General features: G+C 37.9%; 1 protein-coding gene and 1 non-coding gene across 4 annotated transcripts in view; one reads left to right on the forward strand and one right to left on the reverse strand.

Annotated features, from left to right (window-relative positions):
• Nucleotides 1-17616, forward strand: part of ATG10 (autophagy related 10) — a 277457-nt gene that overhangs the window by 95747 nt on the left and 164094 nt on the right. The gene's annotated exons all lie outside the window — the stretch shown is intronic.
• TRNAC-GCA (transfer RNA cysteine (anticodon GCA)) lies at nt 9242-9313 on the reverse strand. Its single transcript has one exon. It is a non-coding gene; the product is annotated as a tRNA-Cys (tRNA).

Raw genomic sequence — 17616 nt, forward strand, 5'->3', positions numbered from 1 at the left:
TTGAGGCCCTCAAGAAAAGTTACGACCAACCTAGATAGCATGTTGAAAAGTAGAGACATTACTTTGGTAACAAAGGTCTGTCTAGTCAAGGCTATGGTTTTTCCAGTGGTCATGTATGGATGTGAGAGTTGGACTGTGAAGAAAGCTGAGCGCCGAAGAATTGATGCTTTTGAACTGTGGTGTTGGAGAAGACTCTTGAGAGACCCTTGGGCTGCAAGGAGATCCAACCAGTCCATTCTAAAGGAGATCAGCCCTGGGATTTCTTTGGAAGGAATGACGCTGAAGCTGAAACTCCAGTACTTTGGCCACCTCATGTGAAGAGTTGACTCATTGGACAAGACTGATGCTGGGAGGGATTGGGGGCAGGAGGAGAAGGGGACGACAGAGGAAGAGATGGCTGGATGGCATCACTGACTCGATGGATGTGAGTCTGAGTGAATTCCGGGAGTTGGTGATGGACAGGGAGGCCTGGCGTGCTGTGATTCGTGGGGTTGCAAAGAGTCAGACATGACTGAGTAACTGAACTAAACTGGATAATAATAATATCAGAGAAACTGGTTTAACATGGATTACTTCAGTTCAGTTTTAACTGTTGCTTCCTGACCTGCATACAGATTTCTCAAGAGACAGGTCAGGTGGTCTGGTATTCTGATATAACCAGAGGGCTTACTAAATATGTGGGTGGTCATTAGTGATGAATTTTACACTTAAAGGGCAGACAAGATGATCAAGTTAAAAACACTGATAGACTAACAGAGCAAATTCGACTTCCTCGGTAGTATAGTAATAGAATAACATGAAGAGTAATCCGTGGTCTTCTTTCCTTTTAAATTTGGTAAATTCTGATAGTTAAAAGAATTATATGCTAAGTCTACATTTTCACATTTATCTGCTGCCTAATTTTAATATTGCTTCACAATTCATTGGTTTAGGCTTTTTATAGCCTTTATAATCTGGATTGTCTTTCACTGATTTAAGATTCAGTAAATGAAAGGGATCATTAAGGATAAAGGAGAGCAACAAATATGAGGTTCATTGTTAAAAGGTAAATATATATTTTAGATTTTTTAACAGAATGATGAATAAATGAGAAAATTGGTGTTTGTAATAATAATACTAAGTGACTCTTTGGATGTCATATTTATTTTAACTTAGTATTCATTACTTTAAAATAAGTATATTGTTTGTTTTTTTATAGCTGTGAAAGATACTGCATTGAGCTGAGATTAAAAAAAAAATTTTTTTTTTAGAACTCAATTGCTTCTATTAAGATGAAACTCAGCTAGTAAACTCATTAAGTAAGGACCCTAGGCGGTTCTCTAGCTGAGACTGAAAGCACAGTACTGCAGACATCTTTGCATCACTGCCATGAATGACCTTGAAGGAAACCAGCACTTCATAAAGCAAAATCCTCTCTGTGCCACTTCATTCTGATTTGATTGATGCCTTAGAAAAAGCTGTAAGATTTTCTTTCCTTTATAGTGTGGGGCATATACTCCTTATACTTCATAGATTTTGCACTTGTCTGGAGTATTTTGTTGGCAGGTTCTTATAAGTTCCGATCTTTCACTGACTGTAGTACATGTAAGCAGTGAAATGTCTCTCTTTTGATCAATTATTACTAGGGAGGAAGGTCTTGGTGCATTGGGATCATGGTTTTTAAGAATGGAAATATACTGACTTTCTAACTTGGGTATAATACAGCCATTTTTCTTCCATCATAATCTTTCCAAGCATCTCAGTAGGTCGAAGGGTTTAATACTGAGGTTTTATGATTTATATTACTCAAAGAATATAGATTCCTGTCTAGCTACTATTCACTGTGATTTTTTAAATTGATAGTTCCCCTTCCTTTTAGTTTTTTACTTTAATGTACAATGAAAGTTTTAGTATACATTTTTATACTCAAAAGAAGAAGGCACCAGAAACCTCAGAAGATTAAAAGATTATTTTACTACTTTGGAATTACTTGGTCCTAAGAAATTATAAGTAAGTAACATCCAGAAGAACAGTCATCGATTTGTCTGCCCTCACCTTGCTGTAGGAATACCAGGAGGAAACTTTTCAATATTTTGGTTCTGGAAAGTGTGTAAAAGCTATGTTAGGACCCTTGAGGCTGAGTATTTAAGGATTAACACTTGCATTACATTGGGTGGAGGTGGAGCTAATACCAGCTTCAGCCTGGTGTATTGCAGAGAGCATTTAGGGCCTTTTCCTCTTTACCAGGGAGCCTGGTCAGCCAGTGACTCCAAACCTCAGTGCTACACTTTTTCTTTCTGAGATCTGAAACTGGTCCTCCTGATCTACCTCTGCTAACCTAACTGAATTTTACACCTTGCTTAGCTTATCTTTCTGAAATATAGTTTCAGTTCAGTTCAGTCGTTCAATCATGTCCAACTCTTTGCGACCCCATGAATTGCAGCACGCCAGGCCTCCCTGTCCATCACCAACTCCCAAAGTTCACTCAGACTCACGTCCATCGAGTCAGTGATGCCATCCAGCCATCTCTTCCTCTGTCGTCCCCTTCTCCTCCTGCCCCCAATCCCGCCCAGCATCAGAGTCTTTTCCAATGAGTCAACTCTTCGCGTGAGGTGGCCAAAGTACTGGAGTTTCAGCTTTAGCATCATTCCTTCCAAAGAAATCCCAGGGCTGATCTCCTTTAGAATGGACTGGTTGGATCTCCTTGCAGCCCAAGGGACTCTCAAGAGTCTTCTCCAACACCACAGTTCAAAAGCATCAGTTCTTCAGCGCTCAGCCTTCTTCACAGTCCAACTCTCTCATCCATACATGACCACAGGAAAAACCATAGCCTTGACTAGACGGACCTTTGTTGGCAAAGTCATGTCTCTGCTTTTGAATATGCTATCGAGGTTGGTTATAACTTTTCTTCCAAGGAGTAAGTGTCTTTTAATTTCATGGCTGCAATCACCATCTGCAGTGATTTTAGGGTCACCTAAATACCTGTTCTCTTATATCTTCTCATTTGTTGAACACAGAAATAGCTTGGTAAATAGGAACTTAGCCATGCTGAGTTTTTCTTCAATTACTTGATTAACATCATGTCTCATGGGCAGCTTTATTCTGCAGACCTCTTGAACATGCTTAATTTATGCTAAATCCCTTTATAATATATTTTCTGGCTGATGAACTTATAGATTTTCTTTTAAAAGTGCATATGAATGCATTGGGACTAAAATAAATTTTCAGCCTTTTATCCAACTGTTAGTACTTTTTCTTGTTTTTAAAAAATTTTTAAACCAAGCTACTAAAACAGTTAGAAAATATTCACTTTCATGAAACAGAAAGCAAATCAAGAAGTTATGGAAGTCTTTAAGCCATTTTGAGTTTATTTTTGTGTATGGTGAGAAGGTGTGTTCTAACTTCATTGATTTACCAGCAGCTGTCCAACTTTCCCAGCACAAAAAGATTGGGATACCATAAAACTCCTAGAAGAAGTCATAAGCACAACATTCTCTGTCATAAATCATACCAATGTTCTCTTAGGTCAGTCTCCTAAGGCAGTAGAAATAAATGCAAAAATAAACAAATGAGACCTAATCAAAGTTACAAACTTTTGCAGAGCAAAGAAAACCATAAAACAAAAAGACAACCTACAGAATGGGAAAAAATGTTTGTAAACAGTGCAACTGACAAGGGCTTAATTTCCAAAATACTATATGTAAAAAGCTCATACAACTGAACAACAAAAGAAAAAACAAACAACCCAATAGAAAAATGGGCAGAAGACTTAAATAGACATTTCTCCAAAGAAGAAATACAAATAGCCAATAGGCACATGAAAAGATGCTCAGCATCTCTAATTATTAGAGAAGTGCCAATCAAATCTGCAGTGAGGTATGACCTCATACCCATCAGAATTATTGTTCTGTTGCTCAATCATTCCAACTGTTTGCAGCTCCATGGAGTGCAGCACTCCAGGCTTTCCTGTCCTTCACCATCTCCAGAGTTTACTCAGACTCATGTCCATTCAGTCAGTGATGCCATCCAACCATCTCATCCTCTGTCATCCCCTTCTCATCCTGCCTTTAATCTTTCCCAGCATCAGGGTCTTTTCTAATGAGTCGGCTTTTTGCATCAGGTGGCCAAAGTATTGGAGCTTCAGCTTCAGCATCAGTTCTTCCAGTGAATATTCAGGGTTGATTTTCTTTAGGATTGACTGGTTTGTTCTCCTTGCTGTCCAAGGGACTCTCAAGAGTCTTCAACACCACAGTTTGAAAGCATCAATTCTTTGGCACTCAGAATGACCATCATTAAAAACTCTACAAATAACAAATGCTGGAGAGGATGTGGAGAAAAGGGAGCCCTCCTACACTGACGGTGGGAGTTAAGTTGGTGTAGTCACTGTGGAAAACAGTATGTTCCTCAGAAAACTGAAAAAAGAATTACTGTATGATCCAGCAGTCCCGCTCCTTGGCTTATATTGAGATAAGACTATTTCAAAAAGATGTGCACATTTATGTTCATATCACTACTCACAATAGCCAAGACATGGAAAGAATCTAAATGTCCATTGAGGAATGGGTGAAGATGTGGTACATATATACAACGGAATACTACTCAGCTATAAAAGAGAACCAAATAATGCCATTTGCAGCAACATGGATGTAACTGGAGATTATCATACAAAATGAAGTAAGTCAGAAAGAGACAGATAAATACCATGAGATATCACCTATATGTGGAATCTAAAATAAGACACAAATGAACCTGTTTGTGAAACAGAAACAGGCTCATGGACATAGAGAATGGACTTGTGGGTGCCAAGGGAGAGGAGGTTGAAGGAGGGATGGCGTGGTAGGTTGGGGTTAACAGATGTAAGCAGACATATGGAATGCAGACAATAAAGTTCTACCATATAGCACAGAGGACTATTATTCTCTTCACTATCCTATGATAAAGCATAATGGAAAAGAGTATAAATAAAGGAATATATTTATGTATAACTGAATCACTTTGCTCTACAGCAGAAATTAACACAACATTGTAAATCAACTATACTTTAATTAAAAAGAAAGTTATGGAAGATTGAAGTTTTAGTAAGTAGAGATACATTTATAATTTTTCCAGATAGTCACAATAAGGGTGTTTTTTAAGCAATTGGTTTTGCAAACAAGGTATATAAACAATTAGGGTAGAAAGTTTAAAATGATTAATGATACGTATAGAATATAAGATTGCATTAAGCACTCACTAAAGTTTTAAGAAACTGTTATTCCATTAAGCTAGCAAAAAATCGTTGCAAAAGCTCAGTAAGAAGTTTGAAAGGAGGCTTTAAAAAAAAGTTTTCCTAGTTTGCTCAAAAACTCTATTAAAGAACTATTGTATTTATTTCTAATTATTTTCTATTAGGCCCTCAAATACATTTAAAATGTACTTAAACTATTTAAATTATTTTATTTGTAATTGTTGGTTAATTAAAATATATGTTTTAGGGTAATAATGGATTAAAATGGATACTATTGAATTGGAATAAAAGTTTAAGACAATAGATGCCAAATAATATTCATTAAAAAATTTTTTTAACTGGGTCAATGGTAGACTCAGTGCATGATGTTTATTGAATTATTTGCCAAACAGTCATTTCCCATCAATTCATTTTTCAGTCTTTTTTGAAAAACTACTATGTAGTATTTTTGTACAGAAAAAAAAAAGACATTATCTTGACTTTGAAAAATGTTTCAAAGTACATATCTTAATAAACAATTTGAGTGGATTCTACAAAAATAAAATGTTTTCTGTTGTATTATTATTATTAATGATAATTATAATTTATAATAAGTGATGAAATAAAATTAAAAGTGGTAAAAGAATTAACAAAAATAAAACCATAAAAAGCAACAATAGTAGACAAATAAAACAGTAATAGCTTTAGGGATATGACTGAAATAAAAACATTATCTTATTTTGCTTGTGACTGGCTGATTATGTTTTAAGTATGTATTTTGGTTATATAATGCTGCCTAAAAATCTACTGCAAAACTTGAGGCTAGAGTCACTTGAAGGCTCAACTGAGCTGAACATCCAAGATAGCTTTTTCACTTATGTGTTCGGCACCTCAGTTGGCATGACTGGAATAGTTAAGGCTGGCAAAGCTTCTCTTTTCTTTCTGCCTTTCTCTCCATGTTTGGGCTTCCTCTAGCATGGCTGTTTCAGAGTAGTTGGACTTCTTAGCTGGTGACCTTCTCTCCTAGAATACATAGTCCAAGAGGCCCTTGGCAGCTGAAGGGCCTGGTCTCGAAAAGCATGCAGCATCGCTTCTTCCACATTCTCTTGCGCAAAACTGAGTCTCAAGGCCAGTTCATAATCAAAGGTAGAAAGCCACATACGGGCATATGCACACTCAGAAGGCATGGCTTATTGTGGGAGGAGAAGGGTGGGAGTGGGGGAGGAGGGTTATCTCTAGAGATTAGCTACCACAATGTGAAATATCCATTTATTGGTAGACAATAACCATTTCACCATGTATTTGATAAAATTTGTATCAACATACTTCTGAGACTAAAATTCACATTAATTTTATATATAACAATATTTTATAACCAAAATGTACTTTCACCTAAGGAGTACTAAGAGATTTAGTTGCAATGAGAAAAATAAATCTTTCAGAAATAATTGCCTTAATGCTTTCATTTCAATTTCTGTTGTGTATGTCCTGGATACAAGGTATTGCCCAAGTCATTAGAGGAAAGTGAAAGTGAAAGTGAAGTCGCTCAGTCATGTCCAACTCTTTGCGGCCCTGTGGACTATAGCCTACCAGGCTCCTCCGTCCGTGGGATTTTCCAGGCAATAGTACTGGAGTGGCTTGCCATTTCTTTCTCCAGGGTATCTTCCCAACCCAGGGATGGAACCTGGGTCTCCCACATTGTAGGCAGACACTTTACCATTAGGGGAAAGATATAGGAAATTATAAAATATTTTCATATAAGACCCAGCACTCAAGCAATGTTACGAGACGAGGTTTATACATCAAGAGTCAAGTAGACCTTCATAGCACTGACAGACTTTCATGGAAGGGAAAGATAAGCATATTTTGAAATTATTTAGGAAGCCTTTATAAAAGATGTTCATAGGATTTGTATGCTGAAAAATTACAAACCACTGATGAATGAACTCAAAAGAAAATCTAAATAATGGACAGATATATTGTGTTCATAAATTGGAAGAGTTGACATAGCAATGATATCAGTTCTATCTAAACTGATACGTATATATAATATATATACGATTGAGCAATTGAGGACACCACCATTATATATACATATATAAGAGTCAGACACAACTTAGTGACTCAGCAACAAATATAATATTAAGCATATACAATAGTATTTTATATGCTTACATAGTTCCCTTAAAATTGCAGCAAGACTTATTGAGATATAGAAAATATTGTCCTAAAAATAGGAGAAGGCTAAGGAACTAGAATAGCTAGAAGCACTTTCAAAAAGAATAGAGACTTCCCTGGCAGTCCAGTGGTTAAGACTTTGCCTTCTAATGCAGGACATGCGAGTTCAGTCTCTGGCTGGGGAGCTAAGATCCCACATGCCTCACAGCCGAAAAAGACCAAAACTTAAACCAGAAGCAATATTGTAACAAACTCAATAAAGACTGTAAAAATGGTCCACATTAAAAAGTCTTCAAAAAATAGAAGAGTAAAGTGAGAGGAATCGGTCTACCTGATTTAAAGACTTCTTATGTAGACACAGTAGTCAAGATTATGTGGTATTTCTGTGGGACAGACATATTGAACAATGAAATAGAGCAGAGAATCCAGAAATAGGCTCACACAAATTTGTCCAGCTCATTTTTGACAAAAGTGCATAAGCAATTCAACTGAGGAAGGATAGCCATTTAAATAAATGGTGCTGGAGCAATTTGGACATCCATAGGCATAAAATGAACCCTGACCTAAACCTCATCAGTTCAGTTCAGTTCAGTACGGTCGCTCAGTCGTGTCTGACTCTTTGCGACCCCATGAATCGTAGCACCCCAGGCCTCCCTGTCCAGCACCGTCTCCCGGAGTTCACTCAGACTCACGTCCATCGAGTCAGTGATGCCATCCAGCCATCTCATCCTCTGTTGTCCCCTTCTCCTCCTGCCCCCAGTCCCTCCCAGCATCAGAGTCTTTTCCAGTGAGTCAACTCTTCACATGAGGTGGCCAAAGTACTGAAGTTTCAGCTAGCATCATTCCTTCCAAAGAAATCCCAGGGTTGATCTCCTTAAGAATGGACTGGTTGGATCTCCTTGCAGTCCAAGGGACTCTCAAGAGTCTTCTCCAATACCACAGTTCAAAAGCATCAATTCTTCGGCGCTCAGCTTTCTTCACAGTCCAACTCTCACATCCATACGTGACCACTGGAAAAACCATAGCCTTGACTAGACGGACCTTAGTTGGCAAAGTAATGTCTCTGCTTTTGAATATGCTATCTAGGTTGGTCATAAATTTCCTTCTAAGGAGTAAGCATCTTTTAATTTCATGGCTGCAGTCACCATCTGCAGTGATTTTGGAGCCCTCAAAAATGAAGTCTGACACTGTTTCCACTGTTTCCCCATCTATTTCCCATGAAGTGATGGGACCGGATACCATGATCTTTGTTTTCTGAATGTTGAGCTTTAAGCCAACTTTTTCACTCCCCTCTTTCACTTTCATCAAGAGGCTTTTAGTTCCTCTTCACTTTCTGCCATAAGGGTGGTGTCATCTGCATATCTGAGCTTATTGATATTTCTCCCGGCAATCTTGATTCCAGCTTGTGCTTCTTCCAGCCCAGCATTTCTCATAAACCTCATACCTTATACAAAAAGTAACCCAAAATGGATCATGGACTTAAAGATAAAATGTAAAACATGTAGGCTTTTAGGAAGAAAATAAGATAGAATCTTTGGGATCTAGGATTAGGGAAAGCATTTGACGAGACAAAGAGCACAATGAATTTTAAAAAAAGTGATAACTTGGTCTTCCTTGAACTTGAAAACTTCTGCTCTGCAAAAGACCCAGTTAAGAAAGGATGAAAACAAGAGTCACAGGGTGGAAGAAGATATTTGTAAACTACATATACAACAAAAGGCTGCTACTGAGAATATATATATTAAAAAAAAATGAAGTCGCTCAGTCATGTCCAACTCTTTGCGACCCCGTGGACTGTAGCCTACCAGGCTCCTCCATCCATGGGATTCTCCAGGCAAGGATACTGGAGTGGGTTGCCATTTCCTTCTCCAGGGGATATTCCCGATCCAGGGATCGAACCTGGGTCTCCTGCATTGCAGGCAGACGCTTTAACCTCTCAGCCACCAGGGAAGCCCCATATATATAAAGAACCCTCAAAACTTAACACACAGTCCAGTAGAAAATAGGCAAAAGAAATGAAGCGTCATTGAAGAGGATACACAAATGACAAGCACACGAAAAGATATTTAGTATTATTGGCTATTATACACATATGAAAATGACTAAATACTAGTAATTTAATAAACATTTACAATACCAAATGCTACCAAGCATGCAAAGAAAACAGAATCACTCATATGTTGCTGGTTGGAATGTAAAATGGTATAACTGATCTGGAAAAATTTTGACAGTCTCTTGAAAAAGTTAAACGTGCAACTACCATATAACAACAATTATGCTCCTAGGCATATCCCAGAGAAATGAAAATTTATGCTCATATATAAATGTACACAAATTTTTGATAGTAGTTTTATTTGTAATAACCAAAACCTAAAACAAACCAGATGTCCTTTAATGGATGAATGGTTACATTAACTGGTATGTCTATACTCTGGAATACTACTCAGCAATAAAAATCAACAAAATACTGATACAGCAATCTGGATGAATCATCAGAGGACTATGATGAGTGAGTAAAGCCAGTTTCAAAGGTTACATAATGTATATTTCCTTTTATAACATGCTTAAAGTGATAAAATTATAAATTGGAGAACAAAAAACCTTACTGCCAGGGTTAAGGAAAGGATGGGGTAGGAAGGATATGACTGTAGCTATAAGAGGGCAATATGAGGGATCTTTGTTATGATAGAAACGCTCTGTATCTTAACTGTATTAATGTCAATATCCTTGTTTTAATTTTGCACAGTAGTTTTGCAAGATGTAGCTGCTGGGGAAATTGGGTAGAGGATATGCCTTCTATATTATTTCTTATAATACATGCTTATTTTACATGTGTGTTTAGAATTATCTTGAGATTAAAATTTTAATTAAAAATGATTTTAGATTTCAAAGCCAACATCAGGGAGAATGAAGGTGCTTTTTAATATAATTAGAAAAATCCTACTCCTTCAGTACAGGTGATTCCCATAATCTATTAGAAAAATTCATTGAAAGAACAAATTACACATATATGACAAGCTCTTAAACATCGTGGAGATTTTTGTATATTTTGGAGAGATGACATTTATTGACTGAAGTGAATCTCTTACTGATGTGGTTTCAAGAAACAAATCAACTGGAGTGATATGGGACCTTTATTGGAGAGGAGGTAAGTTGTGGGCAAGCTAACTTTTCTAGGGACTCTATTTAGAAATTAGCTTCTTTGCTATTTCCACCTTCTTAACCTTTTTTCTTTCCTACAGTTCTGTTGTTGTTGTTGTTCAGTAGCTAATTCGTGTCTGACTCTTTGCAACCCCATGAACTGAAGCATGCCACGCTTCCCTGTCCTTCACTGTCTCCCAGAGTTTACGCAAACTCATGTGCGTTGAGTCAGTGATGCCATCCAACCATCTCATCCTGTGTTGTCCCCTTCTCCTCTTGCCCTCAATCTTTCCCAGCATCAGGGTCTTTTCCAGTGAGTTGGCTGTTCGTATCAGGTGGCCAAAGTATTGGAGCTCCAGCTTCAGCACCAGTCCTTCCAATGAATATACAAGCTTGATTTCCTTTAGGATTGATTGATTTGATCTCCTTGCTGTTCAACGGACTCTCAAGAGTCTTCGCCAGCACCAGAGTTTAAAAGCATCAGTTCTTCAGTGCTCAGCTTTCTTTATGGTCCACCTCTCACATCCATACATGACAACTAGAAAAACCATAGCTTCGTTTACATGGACATTTTTTAGCAAAGTGATGTCTCTTCTTTTTAATACACTGTCTTTTTAAGGAGCAAGCGTCTTTTAATTTCCTGGCTAAGTCACCATCCACAGTGATTTTGGAGCCCAAGAAAATGAAATCTGATATTGTTTCCACTTTTACCCCATCTATTTGTCATGAAGTGATGGGGCTGGATGCTATGATCTTCATTTTTGAATGCTGATTTTTAAGCCAACTTTTTCACTCTCCTCTTTCACCCTCATCAAAATGCTCTTTAATTCCTCTTCACTTTCTGCCATTAAATGGCATCATCTGCATATCTGAGGTTGTTGATATTTCTCCCGGCAGTCTTGATTCCAGCTTGTGAGTCATCCAGCCCAACATTTCATATGATGTTCTCTGCATGTAAGTTAAATAATCAGGGTAACAATATACAGACTTGACATACTCCTTTCCCAATTTTGAACCAGTCTGTTGTTCTATGTCCAATTCTAACTGTTGCTTCTTAACCGGCATACAGGTTTCTCAGGAGGCAGGTAAGGTGGTCTGGTATTTCCATCTCTTGAAGAATTTTCCAGTTTTTCATGATCCATACAAGGGCTTTAGCCTAGTCAATGACACAGAAGTAGATGTTTTTTGGAATTCCTTGCTTTTTCTGTGATCCAATAGACGTTGGCAATTTGATCTTTGGTTCCTCTGCCTTTTCTAAATACATGCAAGTTTTTAGGTCACGTACTGCTGAAGCCTAGCTTGAAGGATTTTGAGCATAATCTTGCTAGCATTTGAAATGAGTGCAATTGTATGGTTATTTGAACATTCTCTGGCATTTCCTTTCTTTGGTATTGGAATGAAAACTCACCTTTTCCAGACCTGTGACCACTGCTGAGTTTTCCAGATTTGCTGGCTTATTGATCCAATATTGATCCAATTCAGTGGCTTCCATGAAACTCCCAGGAGACCTGCATATTGACAAAGTCCTAATTGGAATTTAACAGTGTCTGTTTTTCCCCATATTTTTGTAATGTGGAAAAAATAGACTTAAATCTTATCTCATATTTGTAGATTGTAGTGAAGTCTTTTCAAGAAGTATTTTCAGTTGGATTAGAGCTGACTTAAGGTCATCTGATTAACACATAGTCAGGGAGATGTAGAAACCATATTACAAGACCGAGGTTAATTAGTACCGGCAAATTCATACTACAGTAAATATAATATAAAAAGCTTTGTAAATAATAGGACTATTTCCATGACAAAGTGTTGGAAAACATGTTTCTGATTTTCTTCTTGAAAAGTAGAAAAATGATATTTATAATAAAGTATACATATACATACTTACAGCAACCCACTCCAGTACTCTTGCCTGGAAAGTCCCATGGATGGAGGAGCTTGGTGCAGGCTACTGTCCATGGGGTGGCAAAGAGTCGGGCACGACTGAGCAACTTCACTTTCACATACATAGTTACAATGAAAATATGAAGTTTTTGTACAAACACCACTAATTTGGCTTAATAGCTTCTGAATTTGAGGGTGGGTTTGAACATTTTTCTTTGGATTTGTCTCATTATGGTGTCCTCAATATTTAATATATAGTAAAAGTAGCACTCAAATCAATGGGAAAGGGGAAATAATTAAAATGTTGTTAGGATAACCAGATACCTATTTGGAAAAGCAAGATTGGATACTATCTTTGTATCATATGTCAAAACAAATTGAACTGCTAAATGTACAAATTCAAGTATAAAAACACTTAAGGAAAATATAGGTTTATATTTTTATAATATGTAGTGGCAAGGACTTTCTAAACATGACAGTAATAATGAGAAAAGCTTGTTTCTGCAATCTATTTTTCTACAGTAAACCGCCCCTCAACTTAATGGTTTAAACCAAGAATGATTTATTATTTCTCAAGATTCTGTAGATTGGTTAAGTCATTCTTCCTTGGGTCTCATCTGAACACACTTACAAGGCTTCTTTCATCTAGTGGCTATGACCACTCCTGCCCTGTTTTGTCTTATTCAGTTGTCCAGCCCAAGCTTCTTTACATTGTGGCTGGGTCTTGAGAAAGTGAAGTTAGAAACTTTGAGGCTTGTGGAGGCCTATACTCTAGAACTCATATTCACTTTTGTCACATTTTCTTGGTCAAATCAAATTACAAGGTCAGCCAGATAAAAGAGGTAAATAAATAGACTCCATCTCTTGAGCAGCAACATCACAATACAAAAAGATGCAGACATTATGAGACTTAATTCATTGGGAACCATTATTATATCATCTTCCTCAGGATCTCTTGCTGTCTAAACATTCTGCCTGAAAATAGGAACGAAGTTGATTTGGATAAAATTTTGAATAAATCTCTTACTCTCTCATTCAGCTACTTGCTGTCTGAAACTTAAGATCTAAATAGATTTGGATTATGTGGTAACCTTGCTGTCTGAATTTGCCAACTATATATGCACTGTCCTAATTCAGATGTGTAATAGCTTTCTTACTGGCATTAAGCAGTTTGATGATGATGTGCCTTGGTGTAGTTTTCTTCGTGTTTTGTGTGCTTCAGTTTTATTAAGCTTGAATGTGTGGGTTTGTATAGCTTTATAAATATTTATATACCACCCCCTCCACCATTCTTCTCATTTGGGGGTTCCAGTTACATGTATATTAGTCTCCTTGAAGTTTCCCCACAGCTCACCAATGCTCTGGTTATTTTTTTATTTAGTCTTCTCCTTGTTTCATTTTGGATAGATTTATTGCTCTGTCTTCAAGTTCATGAGTCTTCTTCAATGACTAGTCTTTCTTTAATTCTTTCTTAGATGTTGTAGTTTCTATCTCTGCAAGTTTGGTTTGGATTTTTTTTTATATAAATCTTCAGTGTTTCTAGTTAACATGTTCAGTCTTCTAGCTCAGGGGATGACAAATAAGAGCTCATAAATCAAATCTGGCCTAGTGGATTTGTTTTGTAAATAGTTTTATTGGGATACAGCCATGCCTATTTGTTAACCCATTGTTTATGGCTGCTTTTTGCAATACGATATTTGAGCTGAGTGCTTTTTACAGACTCCATACCTGCAAAGTCTATATTTCTTACTATCAGGTTCCTGAACATATGGAATTTACATTATAATCACTGTTTTACTATATTTATCTACTAATTCTATAACTGATGTGATTTTTGAGTCAGTTTCAATTGACTGATCTTTCCTTTCACTTCAGTTTTGTATTTTTCTGTTTCTTTGCATGCCTGGTACTTTTTGATTAGATGCCAGATATTGGTGAATTGTTCAGAGGTGGATATTTTTGTATTCTTATAAATATTCTTCAACATTGCCCTGAGATACAGTTAGATTTTCTGAAGGCAATTTAATCCTTTTCAAGTCTGGCTGTTAAGTTTTGTTAAGTGGGACCAGAGCAGCCTTTTTTGTATAGGGCTAATTTTACCTCATTACTGAGGCATAGCTCTTGTGAGGACTTTATCCAGTGCCTCGAGTTATGACTAGCAGGAACCCAAATTATTTTGAGCTCTGTGCAAGCATCAACCATTATTTCCACCAATCACTTTGGATGGCTGTTTTCCTGACCTGTGTTGTTTCCTCCTGCCCATGACTTAATTCATACTTAGCTGAAGATGAGAGAGACTTCTTTTTCTGTGCAGCTCTCTCCTCTCTCATTCTTTGCCCTGCAAACTTTTAATGAACTTGGCCTCCCTGTATTCCCAGTTTTATTTTCTTAATTTTATTTCTTATTTTGAATTTCTTTCCAAATTTCTTAATTTGAAATCTTATGGGCTCTGCCTGGGTTATGGCTCCCTGCACTGTGGCCTGAAAATCCTCTCTGGGCAATACGCCGGGGCAGTCTTAGTGCTTGTATGTTTGCCTCATGTATTTCAGGGATCACTGTCTTTTGTTACCTGATGCCCAAATCTTGACAAATCATTCTTTCATATATTCTGTTCAAGTTTTTAGTCGTTTCAGGTTGCAAGGTAAATCTCATCCCTGTTACTACTTCTTGGCTTAAATGATCTTCAGAAACCTGATGACTTTAGATGACAAGGGATATTTGTGTTTTACTATTTTAAAAACAAATTGTGGGTTTGAAATATTGTACAAGACACTATAAAATAAGTTGAAAGACATGGTGACAAACTGGGAAAAGTATTTTCAGTTAAATTGTGCCCTACTAAGGATTAATGGGCTTCCAGGTGGTGCTAGTGGTAAAGAACCCACTTGCCAATGCAGGAGACATAACAGACGTGGGTTCAATCCCTGAGTTGGGAAGATCCCCTTGAGGAGGTCATGGCAACCCGCTCCGGTATTCTTGGCTGGAGAATCCCTTGGACAGAGGAGCCTGGTGGGCTGTGGTCCACATGGTCACAAAGAGTCAGACACACCTGTAGTAGCTTAGCACACATGCAAGGATTAATAGTGCCAGTACATTAATAGAAGCCAGTCTCATAAATCAGTAAGGAAAAGATGAACATTCCCAATAGGAAAGGGCTTCCCAGGTGGCTCAGTGGTAAAGAATCCACCTGCAAAGCAAGAGACCCATGAGACGCAGATTCGAACCCTGAGTCAGAAAGATCCTCTGGGAAAGGAACTGGCAACCCTCTCTAGTATTCTTGCCTGGGAATCCCATGGACAGAAGAGCTTGGAGGTCTACAGTTCATGGGATTGCAAAGAGTTGGATAGGACTTAGTGACTAAACACCATCACCAAAACAACATTTTTGTTTGTGTACTTACTTCTGTTAATGGGTAGACATGAAAATGACCAGCAGATGAAAAAAATTCTGTTACAATGCTAAGCAAAGAGAAAATAATTGAAATAACAAAGAGATATCATTTTTCATCTATCATATTCTTAAGGAGGAAAATCACATAGGTAAGAATGTAAATCGTCATAGTTTTCTTGGAATGCAATCTGATACTATGTATGAAAATTTAAAATGCTTACTTGATTTAGTAAATCCAAATCTAAATGATTATCCTAAACTACAAGAAAGATCTTCATGACCAAGATAATCACAATGAAGTGATCACTCACCTAGAGTCAGACATCCTGGAATGTGAAGTCAAGTGGGCCTTAGAAAGCATCACTACAAACAAAGCTAGTGGAGGTGATGGAATTCCAGTGGAGCTATTTCAAATCCTGAAAGATGATGCTGTGAAAGTGCTACACTCAATATGCCAGCAAATTTGGAAAACTCAGCAGTGGCCACAGGACTGGAAAAGGTCAGTTTTCATTCCAATCCCTAAGAAAGGCAATGCCAAAGAATGCTCAAACTACTGCACAATTGCACTCATCTCACACGCTAGTAAAGTAATGCTCAAAATTCTCCAAGCCAGGCTTCAGCAATACGTGAACCATGAAGTTCCAGATGTTCAAGCTGGTTTTAGAAAAGGCAGAAGAACCAGAGATCAAATTGCCAACATCCACTGGACCATAGAAAAAGCAAGAGAGTTCCAGAAAAACATCTATTTCTGCTTTATTGACTATGCCAAAGCCTTTGACTGTGTGGATCACAATAAAGTGTGGAAAATTCTGAAAGAGATGGTAAAACCAGACCACCTGACTTGCCTCTTGAGAAACCTATATGCAGATCAGAAAGTAACAGTTAGAACTGGACATGGAACAACAGACTGGTTCCAAATAGGAAAAGGAGTGCGTCAAGGTTGTATATTGTCCCCCTGCTTATTTAGCGTATATGCAGAGTACATCATGAGAAACACTGGGCTGAAGGAGGCACAAGCTGGAATCAAGATTGCCAGGAGAAATATCAATAACCTCAGATATGCAGATGACACCACCCTTGTGGCAGAAAGTGAAGAGGAACTAAAAAGCCTCTTGATGAAGGTGAAAGAGGAGAGTGAAAAAGTTGGCTTAAAGCTCAACATTTAGAAAACGAAGATCATGGCATCTGGTCCCATCACTTCATGGCAAATAGATGGGGAAACAGTGGAAATAGTGTCAGACTTTATTTTTTGGGGCTCCAAAATCACTGCAGATGGTGACTGCAGCCATGAAATTAAAAGACGCTTACTCCTTGGAAGGAAATTTATGACCAACCTAGATAGCATATTCAAAAGCAGAGACATGACTTTGCCGACTAAGGTCCGTCTAGTCAAGGCTATGATTTTTCCAGTGGTCATGTATGGATGTGAGAGTTGGACTGTGAAGAGAGCTGAGCGCCGAAGAATTGATACTTTTGAACTGTGGTGTTGGAGAAGACTCTTGAGAGTCCGTTGGACTACAAGGAGATCCAACCAGTCCATTCTGAAGGAGATGAGCCCTGGGATTTCTTTGGAAGGAATGATGCTAAAGCTGAAACTCCAGTACTTTGGCCACCTCATGTGAAGAGTTGACTCATTGGAAAAGACTCTGATGCTGGGAGAGATTGGGGGCAGGAGAGGATGGGACGACAGGGGATAAGATGGCTGGATGGCATCACTGACGCGATGGACATGAATTTGGGTCAACTCTGGGAGTTGGTGATGGACAGGGAGGCCTGGTGTGCTTCAATCATGGGTTCGCAAAGAGTTGGACACGACTGAGCGACTGAACTGAGCTGAACTG

This window comes from Ovis aries, chromosome 5 (assembly GCF_016772045.2).
Source record: "Ovis aries strain OAR_USU_Benz2616 breed Rambouillet chromosome 5, ARS-UI_Ramb_v3.0, whole genome shotgun sequence".
In the NCBI taxonomy this organism is placed as follows: Eukaryota; Metazoa; Chordata; class Mammalia; order Artiodactyla; family Bovidae; genus Ovis; species Ovis aries.